Here is a 12,454-nt window from a genome sequence, read left to right on the forward strand (position 1 = left end):
TTTTATATATCCCTGCACTTTTGGCTGAATTGAGACGCAACTAGGTCTTGTGGATTACTCACGCGCTCAGCGGTTCCTATCACAGCGCTACGCTTCTGTGGGAAGCCGGCATAGGCATGCTGAGAGCGACATTAACCGGGACTGAAGGAACTTTAAATCGCCACTGTGTAAGACGGACTTGTTTCGTTTTGAGAGACTGTCCGTGCTGTGCATGTGGGCTATAGAGGATGGTGGGGGCTGCGGGAATCGCTATAGGGTTGGCGGGGGCAGTATATAACTGTTCCCATTACTTTACATGTGACATATTACATACATTACATATATATATAATACTGTAGTATATATTTCCTATAGATCCTAATTATAGTTAATCATAATTGATTGAAGTTAAACACATATCATGTGTTTAACTTCAGTCAATCAATAATTACCTATAATTAGTACCTAAGTACAGTATTTCCCATTATTATCAATACTGATCAGGTATATCCATATCATGTGATCAGCTACTGCATTTCCCACCCTAGGCTTATACTCGAGTCAATACATTTTTCCAGTTTTCTTAGGTAAAATTAGGTACCTCGGCTTATATTCGGATCGGCTTATACTCGAGTATATACGGTAGATTAAGTTTCAGGTAATAGAAAATGCCTGTCCTGAGGTGCTAATGTGAGTACTAATCCTTGGTCACACCAGTGCACTAAATTAGGATCACGGAAGGGAAAGTAAGGGCAGCTTGTCTCCAGCTCAGGTTTTCTTTACAAGCGGTGAACCACAAGACATAACGCAGCAGTGGGCGTAATTCAGCACGGAATTATTCTTCTCTCCGGTTTCAGCAGCACTGTGGGCAGGATGCACGTATCAAAGAGAAACTCTATTATGACAGATTTAAATCTTCTCATATCCCACTTTCTCAATATGGTTTTCATCTCTGGGTCAAGCAAAAGAATGTAGCAGTTACACAATTTAGGTTAGGCTGTAAAACAGCTAAGGAATGGACAATGCTCCTATAATCAGGGTAACAAAATGAAGGGAACTGGAAAATGATGTTACCCAAAAGACAAACATCTAGACATTTGTAAATGATTGTTCCCATTAGGCTAATATCCCACGAGGGTATTAGTCGCCCGCTAGAAATCTCTGCTAGCGCAGGTGTCTAATCTCCCTGAAAAGCCTTCCACCTGCAATAAAGGGAAAGGCCAGTGGAAAGGCCAACACATCACTTCAGGTTTCTGAAGTAGCAGGCAACTTTGCACGACTTTGGAAAACCAAAGCAATGCTTAGACCTTTCCACTGGCAATTCCCTTTTATTGCCGGTCAAAAGGCTTTTTGGGGAGATTATTCACCCACAATAGCAGATATTTATCACGGGCGACTAATCGCCCTGTGGGACACTAACCTTAGGGGAGCTAATTGCAAGAAAGGGTTTACACCATGTGTCTTCAAACTATGGCCTGCAGGCCGGACACGGCCCCCCCCCAAGGTCAGTTACCTGACCCCTGCTGCGTCCTCACCCCTGGATACTACCCGTCTTCCTCAGCTGATGACCACGCTAAGACAGACAGGTAGCAGCCAGGGATGAGGATGCAGGGGCCCATAGTTTGAGGACTAACTATAGTCCGGCTCCCCAACAGTCTGAGGGACTGTGAACTGGCCCCCTGTTTAAAAAGTTTGAGGACTCCTGGTTTACACAAAAGCTAAACTTTTTTTTTATAAACTATTATAAAATGGTCTGTGGGGCTTTGCTACTGATCCAATGCAATAAGACTTATACTGCATATAAAGCATTACATATTCAATAATATATGTACTGGCAGTAAAACAGGAACAGTGCCAAAGCATGCATGCTTGAATTATTGCTGTACTGGCTTAACAAAGCATAAGTTTGGTACAAGCATATCTAAGTTAATGGCCAGAAATGAGTGATGGAAACGGGCAAATTTAACTCCACTGAAAGTGTACAATGCTAATTCAAAACATGAATCAGAGAAGCAATGATTACAAACACCTTGTAAAAGGAAGGGGGGGGGGGGCATAGTTGAGGCACCACAGCCTCTGTTAGGAAAGAACAATGCCATCTCTGGTAAACAACTAGGACTGCTTCCTTGGGGGGCAGGTGTGTGTGTGGGGGGGGGGGGGTTGCTGGGGTAAAGTCCCTTGTAAATCAAGGTCAGCTAGTACTTCCCAAGCAGCTGGTAAGGAATAATTTGCAGCTTCCCGGCAGCTGAGAAAGGATAATGGTAGTTTTAAGCTGGCCATACACGCACCGATAATATCGTACGAAACCTCGTTTCGTACGATATTCGGTGCGTGTATGGCATGTCGGCGAGTCAACCGATATTGCAGGAAGCTGCTGAAATCGGTTGACTCGCCGAATAACATTTTTCTTCAAAACCCATACCTCTTCCTCCATCATTCACCTTAAGTTAAACTCTTCAAAAGTGAATTAAAAATTTAAACTGCTCACATTAAACTATTTATACAAAATGTGTACAGAACTCCAATGGCTAACATATGGTGGCAGCACTTGGTACTGGAGACATGAGTTTTGGCTGTAATACACGGCACTTTCAAACATGGCAACATACTTTTATATGGTTTGATACAGTTTTACATACTTCAATATATTTTTTTTTTATTTGTTTTTCCAGTCACTAGATAACTCAGCAACTTGCAACTGAGCACTGGCTCTTACAGGCCAAGCCAACAAAGAGTGATAAACCACCAAGTGGATTTTTTTACAATTAATAATATCCTAAGATGTAAATAAAGAAAAGTTAAAAGGCAAACTATTCTAAACCCACCTTTACTCAACATAACTGCCTTCATAACCTCTCAATGACAGGTTCCACTGGCCTATACAATTTGATTCAAATCCACTTTATTTTGTATGGTCAAAATCCTACGTTACTTATTACATTATTATTATTACAGTGTAACCACAAATATTTTCACTGCCTTTTAAAGTTCTGCTGAATGAAAAAGAAAAGGGTTGATATACTGAAGGTATTTAAACGCTGCAAAAAAACTCTTTCCATGAACAATGGTGAAAAAACACCCCAAACTGTCTCTGACAAGTACCTCAGTAGCAGGCATCACAGGTAGGCACCACTACCAACACTTGCTTCAGTGTTCAACAGGCAGAGAAGCTATAGAAAGCAGTGGAAAGCTATTGGTGTTATTTTGACAACCTCTGTTCTCCATAAGGGTACTAAGGAAAACAAAATGCATTGTGTGCCACACCCCTTAACATTTGGGTTTTTTTTTTTGCCATTACATTATCCAATCAGCTGCCTTCATTTTCCTTTACCAATAACAATTTCAGTCTTATCATAAAACACAATCCATGGAAAACAAGGTATAACAAGGAATAATAGGGATTTTACATAAACCAAATCAAGAATTTAAAAATAAATTGTTTAAATATTTTTAGAGTGGAACAAGGGCACCCTTATAGTTGAGAGAGACTCTGACAGTTATTGCCTGACAAAGCCAAATGGCCACAATTCCATTTGAGTTGCTTGATGAACATCTTTTAAACTAAATGCAGATTAAAGGTTATTATAGAAAATGTATCCAAATAAAGGGGGTCTAAAACTATAATTCTTTTTATTAAACAATTGCTTAAGATGAGGGGATGTAACAGAAGCCTTAAAAACTAAATGCTGCCTATATAAATAATGCCAGTTCTGTGGGTTCTGAATCTGAAGAACATAGCTAAAGAAGCAGTATACCAAGTAGTCAAAAGAAAGCAAACATATACACTTGCTCAGCAAATTGTCAGTGTTAACTCATCCATATTAAAGTCCATCATTTATAGGAATCATACAGTTTGTGTAAGAGCACAAAGCATCAAGTGTATGAATAGACCATTATAGTCCACGTAGATAGATCATGTAGAAAGTTGACATAATGGCATCACAGAGGTGCCATGCCTATCCAGTAAGTGGCGGGCAGTAATGACAGACAAATGTAAAAGAAAAATGGGAGCAGTAGCATTCCCCCTACATATGTATCTTGCATATAAATCCTACCTTTCAAACTAAAGTACAAAAGCAGCTGCTCACACTCATACTAGGGGTGAGCTCTAGAGCAATAGATATGTTAAGCTAAAACAGCTTGTTTTAATCACATGCATTCTTCCAGCAGGACTTCATGCTTTGCCTTTAAGAAGTCATAATTTAGCAGAAATTAGTTCAAGAAGGGTGAAAGGCTGAGACTGAAAGAGCTCTGCTACTACATAAAGCACAAAAACCTAGGGACATGACCAGGTTCTTTCTTTCATTGCCTGGTCTGGGCACTATGAAGAAAGCCAAGGACAGCAAAATGAGAACACGAAAGCAGCAATTAATGTGCCTCGAGCAAGCGTTCGAAACTTCATTTACAAAATAAATGGGATTAAAGGTGTAATCAGAATATCCCTGTTTAAGTAATTACTGCAATGTCAGAGTAACCCCGAGAAGTTTCCATGCCTTTTTTGGATGGATTGAAAAGAGACTGAGTGCTCCAAGCCTGTCTGCCCTGTTGTTAATATTACGTTCTCTAAACAGAAGCCCGTTTTATTTGCCACATTGTCCTGAGACACAAAATCAATTTAAGTTCCACATTTTTAACAACTGAAGCCAAGTTTTAAAAGCATGTAAAATACATAAAAGTATTAAAGCAAAAAGTGATGCTCACCTTTAAAAGAATTCTGTATGACTATTACCATTACAAGAACTTGAGCTACTCTACTCAGGCTACTCTAGCTTTACAAATAAGCAATATTAATCAAAGTGCAAACTCCAGGACATTGGACACTGGGGGGCAGTAATGCATCTTTAAAAGGTGGGTAGTAGTAACATTTTAAGACTAATGTCAAACGGAGCGAGTTTCAGAGTTCACTCTGAAATGTTTTTCCACCAGTCACTCCTATTGTTGCTGGTGGAAAGGCATTTCAGAGTGGTTAGTTGCCCATGGTAGCAGAGATCTATCGCGGGCAACTAACTCGCTCCGTCTGATATTAATCAGCTTTCCAAAGTTGCACGAAGTTGCCTGCAAGAGAAAACTTTGCGTGACTTCAGAAAGCCGGAGCCAGGAGTAGGCCTTTCCACCGGCGACTCCTATTTTGCTAAGGTATTTCGTAACAATTAGTCACCTGTGGTAGCAGAGATGTATCAGGGGCGAATAATTTGCTCCATCGAACATTAGCCTAAAGCGATTTTGAGTACAACAGATTGGACTTTTGACTGGGTAACTATACACCTTTGGTAAACCTGTTTTCTGGATATGATTGCTCCTCAGATTTAATATTTTGCTCCCTATATTAAGTACTAAAATCCTTCTGTTTCATTTGTGTCACTAATCCCTAAAGCAGAGGTCCCCAACCTTTCTTACTCGTGAGCCACAGTCAAATGTAAAAAGACTTGGAGAGCAACACAAGCACCATAAAAGTTCATGGAGGAGCCAAATAAGGGCTGTGATTGGCTATCAGGGGGCTCTATGCACCCTATCAGCTTACAGGGGGCTTTATTTGGTAGGAAATCTTGTTTTTATTCAACCAAAACTTGCCCCCAAGTCAGGAATTCAAAAATAACTCCCTGGTTTGGGGGCACTGAGAGCAACATCCAAGGGGTTGGGGAGCAACATGTTGCCCCTGAGCCACTGGTTGGGGATCACTGCCCTAAAGGATAGATTAGCAACATTTGCAAGCAAGGATGCTTTGTAAAACCCACTTTCAGTTTCAGTTTACAGAGGAGAAAAGCATTCACAGCTAAGAATTTATTACAAAATACTGAAGACTTACAAAAATAAAGCATATATATTTACTAGATGCAAACCGGTCACGCTACATGCTTTAGTCTCACACTTGCATGGTCACATAACACTTTAGGTCACGCTGGTCACGTAACACATTAAGCACAGGAACCACTTGTCAGCACTAGTTTGTATAAACTGAAAGCCCTTGTAAACTGCTTTGGGTTATTTAGAATTTAGAACTACATACTGCAGAAGCTCTAAAACCCATGCAGATAACCATGTTCCATCTTCTATAGCCTAAGGAAACACACTGACCCATTCCTATAGCATTAGATATTGCTAACTGTGGTCAGATATAAAGAATGCATCATTAGTTTTTTTTTAGGTTACATCAAATATAATTTACACGTAAGTATGTGAATAGCTGGACAGAATCAGATTGCCACAGTGCAAATCTTAGCACTAGTAATTATTAGCATTTACTAACCTGCGACTTTTGCGGGTCAGGGTTTTACGAGATTTATTCTGCATTTTTTCAGCTACAATTCCGAATTTGAAAACTCTCCACCTAAAACCTGTAAATGTCGTGTAGAAGTCAATAACAGATGTTTAAATTTTTGGCGCAGGTTTTTTGCTTAACAATTCGGAAAAGTCACGATTATCGTGCTTTTCACTCTTTTTTTCCCACACATGCAATTTCACTTCAGATTTTTTGACAAATGTCTGACATTTGTGGAAATGAGTTTATCCGTGGTTTTAAGAAAAAAATAAAATGAGAAATTAAAGCTTTAGTAAATCTGCCCATAGGTTTTTATCATGAATGCATCCATTACAGACCAATATCTGGTCTTTTTGCATTCATCCAAAGGGAGGAATAATGCATATTAGGCTGGTATGATATCACAGACACAGCAGATAGTTTAGTTTAACATGTCCAAGCTAGCAGACATTAAATACCCGAGTGTGCCACACTTGTGGCCTTGGCAATCATAATATCTTAATGAAAGCCAACTTAAGAAAATGTTATTTTGATATAAGATAATTTAACCAGTTACATCTATAAGACAAATGTATATGTGGGCAAGTCATGTAACGCCATGGATTAAGCTAAACACACATGCGCCTCCCAGTGTGTGAAATGTCTATTGACTTTTCACTATTCAAATTCCTCGGCCTATGGAATGCACTAAACTGCACATATTTTCATTAAGGGTCACTTTTAGACCAAGTAGCAAATAAAAAGCAAAGTAAGGTTTATCCAGTAAAAGCTATTATATTCTTTGGATACTCTGAATGCAGTAATCCTTCTGGGGGAAAGCACAACTGCACTGGTGCATGTGAGAGGGGAAAAACACCTCCCCCTCTAATACAAGAGTCGTAATGCTAACAGGGTAGCATTTTAAGTTATCATTGTGATAATAGCTTGAATGTGCCTGTCTCTGCTGAATAAAAACACTCATATAGTACAGCTTAAAAGGCAAAATAAATCCTACAAAATATAATATATATATATATATATATATATATATATATATATATATATATATATATATATCAGAATGCCACAGGCAAATTAGTGTTAGACCAAATCCTAACAGTCATTTATATTATATATAATATATATATATATATATATATATATATATATATATATACACAATGGTGTGAAAAACTATTTGCCCCCTTCCTGATTTCTTATTCTTTTGCATGTTTGTCACACTTAAATGTTTCTGCTCATCAAAAACCGTTAACTATTAGTCAAAGATAACATAATTGAACACAAAATGCAGTTTTTAAATGAAGGTTTACGTTATTAAGGGAGGAAAAAAACTCCAAATCTACATGGCCCTGTGTGAAAAAGTGTTAAAAAAATAACTTAGCTGTGGTTTATCACACCTGAGTTCAATTTCTGTAGTCACCTCCAGGCCTGATTACTGCTATATATATATATATATATATATATATATATATATATATATCCGTTAGGATTTGGCCTAACACTAATTTGCTTGTAGCATTCTGGTCAAACAATAAAAAGGAAGGGGGGAAAAAAGAAATAGAAAATTAGTAATTGTCAAGAACAATTAATTAATATTTAATTTTATAGCAGCGATCTTTCCCTGCGAGAAATAAAGGGACCGATTCACTCAAAACTGAACTGGAAAATCCCAAAGGATTTTCAGAAGCTTGAATTTTAGCACATTTACAACACATTTTCCAGACTGTAAGGAAAGTGCTAACAAACGGACAGTTATAAAAGTATTTAAGAGTGTATCAGCTGGGCAGAATGTGTTTAACTGGTTCGAACAGTTAGAACTATTCTGTGCTATGTGGTATTGGAAATCAGCAGCAGCACTAAACTCTAACACCCCTCTGAATTGTTAATCCCCAATAAAAAAAAATAATAGCCACATCTGTCTTCACCCTGACTATGTTACATAAGGACACTGCAGATCTAAGGCCAACTGCCACATACATCCCAGATGTATTTGCAACACCTTTTGTCATAATAATATATTATTGATCGGACAAAAAAAACAGTAATATGGAGGTACTGGCTGTGATGGAACAGATTGGGCAGATATATCAAGTATCAGTATATTCTCTATGCTGGCATATGAGTAAGCGAGAGAAAGGATTTAGATAAGAGAATTCTCTGTGCTGCTGCTCAGCACAACCACCCCACTTAACAGAACAGCAACAGGAAATATTGATACATTGGGAAATAAATTCAGGGAATCCTTCAGGTTTCCCCATTTCAATATTTTATAATTGTTATTGTGTATTTAACATTACTTACCCTTCATACAACATAATTTGGTTCCTGTAAACCCTCTTTATAGTGCAAGTTTAGGATATAATTCAAATACATTTAAAAGACAAGGCAACACAAAATATCATTTTTGCCTAATAAAAGATACCAAAATTCTAAGCAGCTTTGCAATATACATTTATTACAAGTTTGTAATGGTTTCTGAGTTATTTGTATTTATAATTGCTATTAGAAGCAGTGTTTATCTGTCCTTTTCTATTCACTGCCCTGGTGGCTCTCACTGTTGAAACAATGTAACACAAGCCAGCAGACTGACAGACCTGACTTGCTGGAGAAGCAAGACCTTTGCAACATTGTTTAAAATGTAACAACCAGGAGTTCAGCAAATGCTGCTTTCAATAGCAATTACATTTACAAATAAAGTTTTTTAATCATTAATATTATATAATAATTAATAATTTTTAATTATGTCATATTGGAAAGTTGCTTAGAATTATGTTTTCTTCCATTATGCAAAAAAATATTTTTGGGGTTGACATGCACTTTAAGTGTATAAGAAAAAACCATTCAAAATGGAAACTAAGAGGAAAGGTGCACTGTTTATCTGTTCCCTGTTCTATTCTTGCTGTCAGGAACTGGGGTGAGGGTTAGCAGCAAATGCTTCACAAAATAATGGTTTCCAAGACATTCTAAACTTAAAGGAACAGTAACACTAAAAAATGAAAGTGTATAAAAGTAATAACAATATAATGTACTGCTGCCCTGCACTGGTACAACTGGTGTGTTTGCTTTAGAAAGACTACTATGGGGGCTTATCTACTAGTTATCGGCTATGTAACCTGTGCCTTTTCTCCTTTTTTCCAGCTTAAATGGCTGCCCCCATGGCTACACAGCAGCTTATTTATATAGTAGCTTTTCTGTAGCAAAAACACCAGTTTTTTGCAGAGCAACAGCACATTATATTTTAATTACTTTAAAACACTTTTTTTTTAATGTTACTGTTCCTTTAAGGCAAGCTCTTTCAGGGTCAGTTCTTTGCGCAAACTGCAAACAGTTCAGTCTCAGGATTATTGCATCCTGGAGTGTCTGACTAACCTTATGATCTTCATGTACAGGAAACAGAATTTGTCTGAGCAGTGAGACCAACAGTCACACAGAGACAGGTATAAAGTTATTATGGGACAGGATGTGGTGAAATTTAAGTCACTTTGGTGCTTGTCAGGTGCAGTATGGGACTGAGGCTATCCCAGAACATGACATGGCAGTCTCTTCTGGGATCTCTACTTAAAGAATATTTAAACAAAAAATAAACATCTTAGCAATAAGCAGCCCCCAAGGCTATCCTATTTAATAGCAGCACTGCCTTAGAGCTAGACCCCCATCATGCCTGCTTTATGTTTCCTCTTTAAAAGCTTTTGTCAGACATGTAGGCATGAATAGTAACCATTATTTTGTTACGATAAAACTTGAGGGAAAAAGCAGCAGGGAGAGTGGCTATCCCAACCTTACCAAAAACAGAAGAGTTCATAATGCTGGAAAAGACAGACCCAAACTAGAAAACCAGTGGAACCATTTCATATTCATTGAAATAATCTCTGTAAATTGACTATGACTGCATAAACCATATCACTTAACTTCCATAATGTGTTCGTTCTCTATATTACCTATCCCTCTTTTTCATTTTCAAAGTGCCACAAGCTATGACAAATGGTATTTGTACTAAAGTGCATCTACATGAAGATAGGCTAGACAGTTCAGCAAGGTTAAAGCACTTTGGAACTAACTGGAATGCTGCCATCTCTCCCAGCTATAAATAACTCACTAACCAAATGCAAAGACATAATAACACTGTTTATTCTATGAATATATCTTCATCTCAACCCCAAACAGTTGAACATTAGTAATGGTGACTGAACACCTGCCCGTCTGCCAACCATACTGATCCAGGTAACAAGCTTTGGTGTGTTACTAGGAATACTGATCCTAGTATTAATCTAAGTTTATCTATATTAGGTGCAAAGTAGCTCAAAGTGGCCTTATAAAATATAGATTGTGGCGTTACTGGGGAAGAGCTTCCTGCAGTGCTCACAAGCAATTTATCAGCCAACCCTCACTGCTAGACAACAGAGGCCCTGCCAAGGCCCTTCACTGACAGCTTGATATGTATCCCTCAAAATTTAAAACCCATGGATTGTTATCACCAAACAGGCAGCTCCATAGTTTCAACAAAAGCAAACTCAATATCTACTTTTGATTGTTCTCAAAATGTTCTCAAGATAATAGTCCCATTTGTCAAGGAAATTTATTTTGAAAGCACTGCACTATAGAGTTTTAACCGTTATACAACACTGAAAATGAATTTAATGCACCTTCCAAATTATATGACATGAGTACCATATATATAATATATATTATATTATAAGCAGCATGAAAACAATCGGAGGCATCAAGTGTGTTAGTCTCACCCTTAGAAGGTAGCCGTCGGGAACTGCCACAAAAAAATGTAATCCCCCTCAAAGCAAGAAAGTCCTGCTTTATTACCCTCAGTTCGCCAGATTGCAACCATGTTGCCTTTGGACAATAGCACATAAGCATATAGCTGGATGATTTTTCCTGACACAGTAGTTTTAGAAGCCCAAACATACAGCAAGTGAACTTGCACTTTCAGATGATTCACCTAGTGTATAGATTGGTTAGTATAGGTTGTGTGCTGGGTTTACTCGGATGGGTTGAACTTGATGGACAATGGTCTTTTTTCAACCCTATGTAACTATGTAACTATGTAACTATGTAACCTACGGCACTTACCTGCAGCCACAGGCAGTGTGTGATGGGCGCTTCCTCAGACTTTTGGCTGCATTTCTTTATCACAAAAAAACAACTTGTTTTAACTTACTTAAGAAAATCATTTATAGCATACACCAGCTTGCTGAATATTCAGTGCAATTGGAAAAACAGTCACACTTTCTGTAAACTGTGTCTCCACTTCTAAATGATGCCCTAAGAACCTGCAGGTTTAATTTTCCGTCACCCATTTAGGCTTATGGCACAAGAGCTATTTAGACCAACACTGTGCTCAGGCAATAAACAGCAATGGTCTAAACACCATTGGTCGCCCAGACACAGATGGTAAACACCCTACTTATGGCAGACCTAGTGGTGACAGGCCACTACTTAAACAGCAAGATAATAATCTGGATTAAACTTTTCAAAAACAGAACATTTTAAACAACCACAACCACTTTCCTGAGATAACATTTCTATTGATATTTTCAAATTCAGTCAAATATGCTACTACATAACAATAGCTTAAGCATCAATTTCTGCGTTCGCAAGCACACAAAAAAAAAAAAAAAGAGGGGGGGGGATACTGGTTAATTTTATCACACAATCAGATCTAATGACATTTTGTATGCTGCCTGCCAAGAGCCTGCACGGTCAGAATACAATAGGTACTCAAGTGCTTTGGACTCCAAACCAACATTCTTTGGTTCCACATTAACCACTTCAGGTTCAACAAGGCCACTGAAAGAGGTTTAGTCTCCCTGAGGGGGTGATTTATACTATAAATGGACCTTGCAAATGTGAGAAAATTATTTAAGTGTCAAATATTTGCAAAATCACATTAGCTTAGGGCATGTGCACTGGACTGGGGCCAAGAATTGTGCTTTACATTCTCCAAAGTGGTATCAGAAGCAGGAAAATGCTAGAGCTATGCATTCCATAGTTCCTGCTCCCTCAAGAGGCAAACTTATAACATATGAAGATGACAGGATCGAGAAAATAAGCAGTACAAATTGGAGTTGGAGTATTTAACCTAAATTCACAGTATTGATTGCAGTATTATAGTCCGTAAAGCTGTGCAACCTTACAAAGGGCAAAATACTAATGTAAATTGTTGTACAAATTCAGTTGCACAAGTTTCCTTGGCAAAACCATCAA

The 12,454-nt window shown here is 38.0% G+C and overlaps 1 protein-coding gene across 12 annotated transcripts in view; it reads right to left on the reverse strand.

Annotated features, from left to right (window-relative positions):
* The window catches only part of rere (arginine-glutamic acid dipeptide repeats), a 210,101-nt gene that overhangs the window by 126,305 nt on the left and 71,342 nt on the right, over positions 1–12,454 (reverse strand). For 3 of the 12 annotated variants that reach the window (XM_031905578.1, XM_018096039.2, XM_031905583.1), the window contains one exon: positions 6,227–6,314. The exons of the other annotated variants lie outside the window; for them this stretch is intronic. The gene's annotated coding sequence lies outside the window, so the exon portion shown is untranslated. The remainder of the gene's footprint in view (positions 1–6,226; positions 6,315–12,454) is intronic. 12 annotated transcript variants of the gene reach the window in all.

Source organism: Xenopus tropicalis, chromosome 7 (assembly GCF_000004195.4).
Source record: "Xenopus tropicalis strain Nigerian chromosome 7, UCB_Xtro_10.0, whole genome shotgun sequence".
NCBI classification, from domain to species: domain Eukaryota; kingdom Metazoa; phylum Chordata; class Amphibia; order Anura; family Pipidae; genus Xenopus; species Xenopus tropicalis.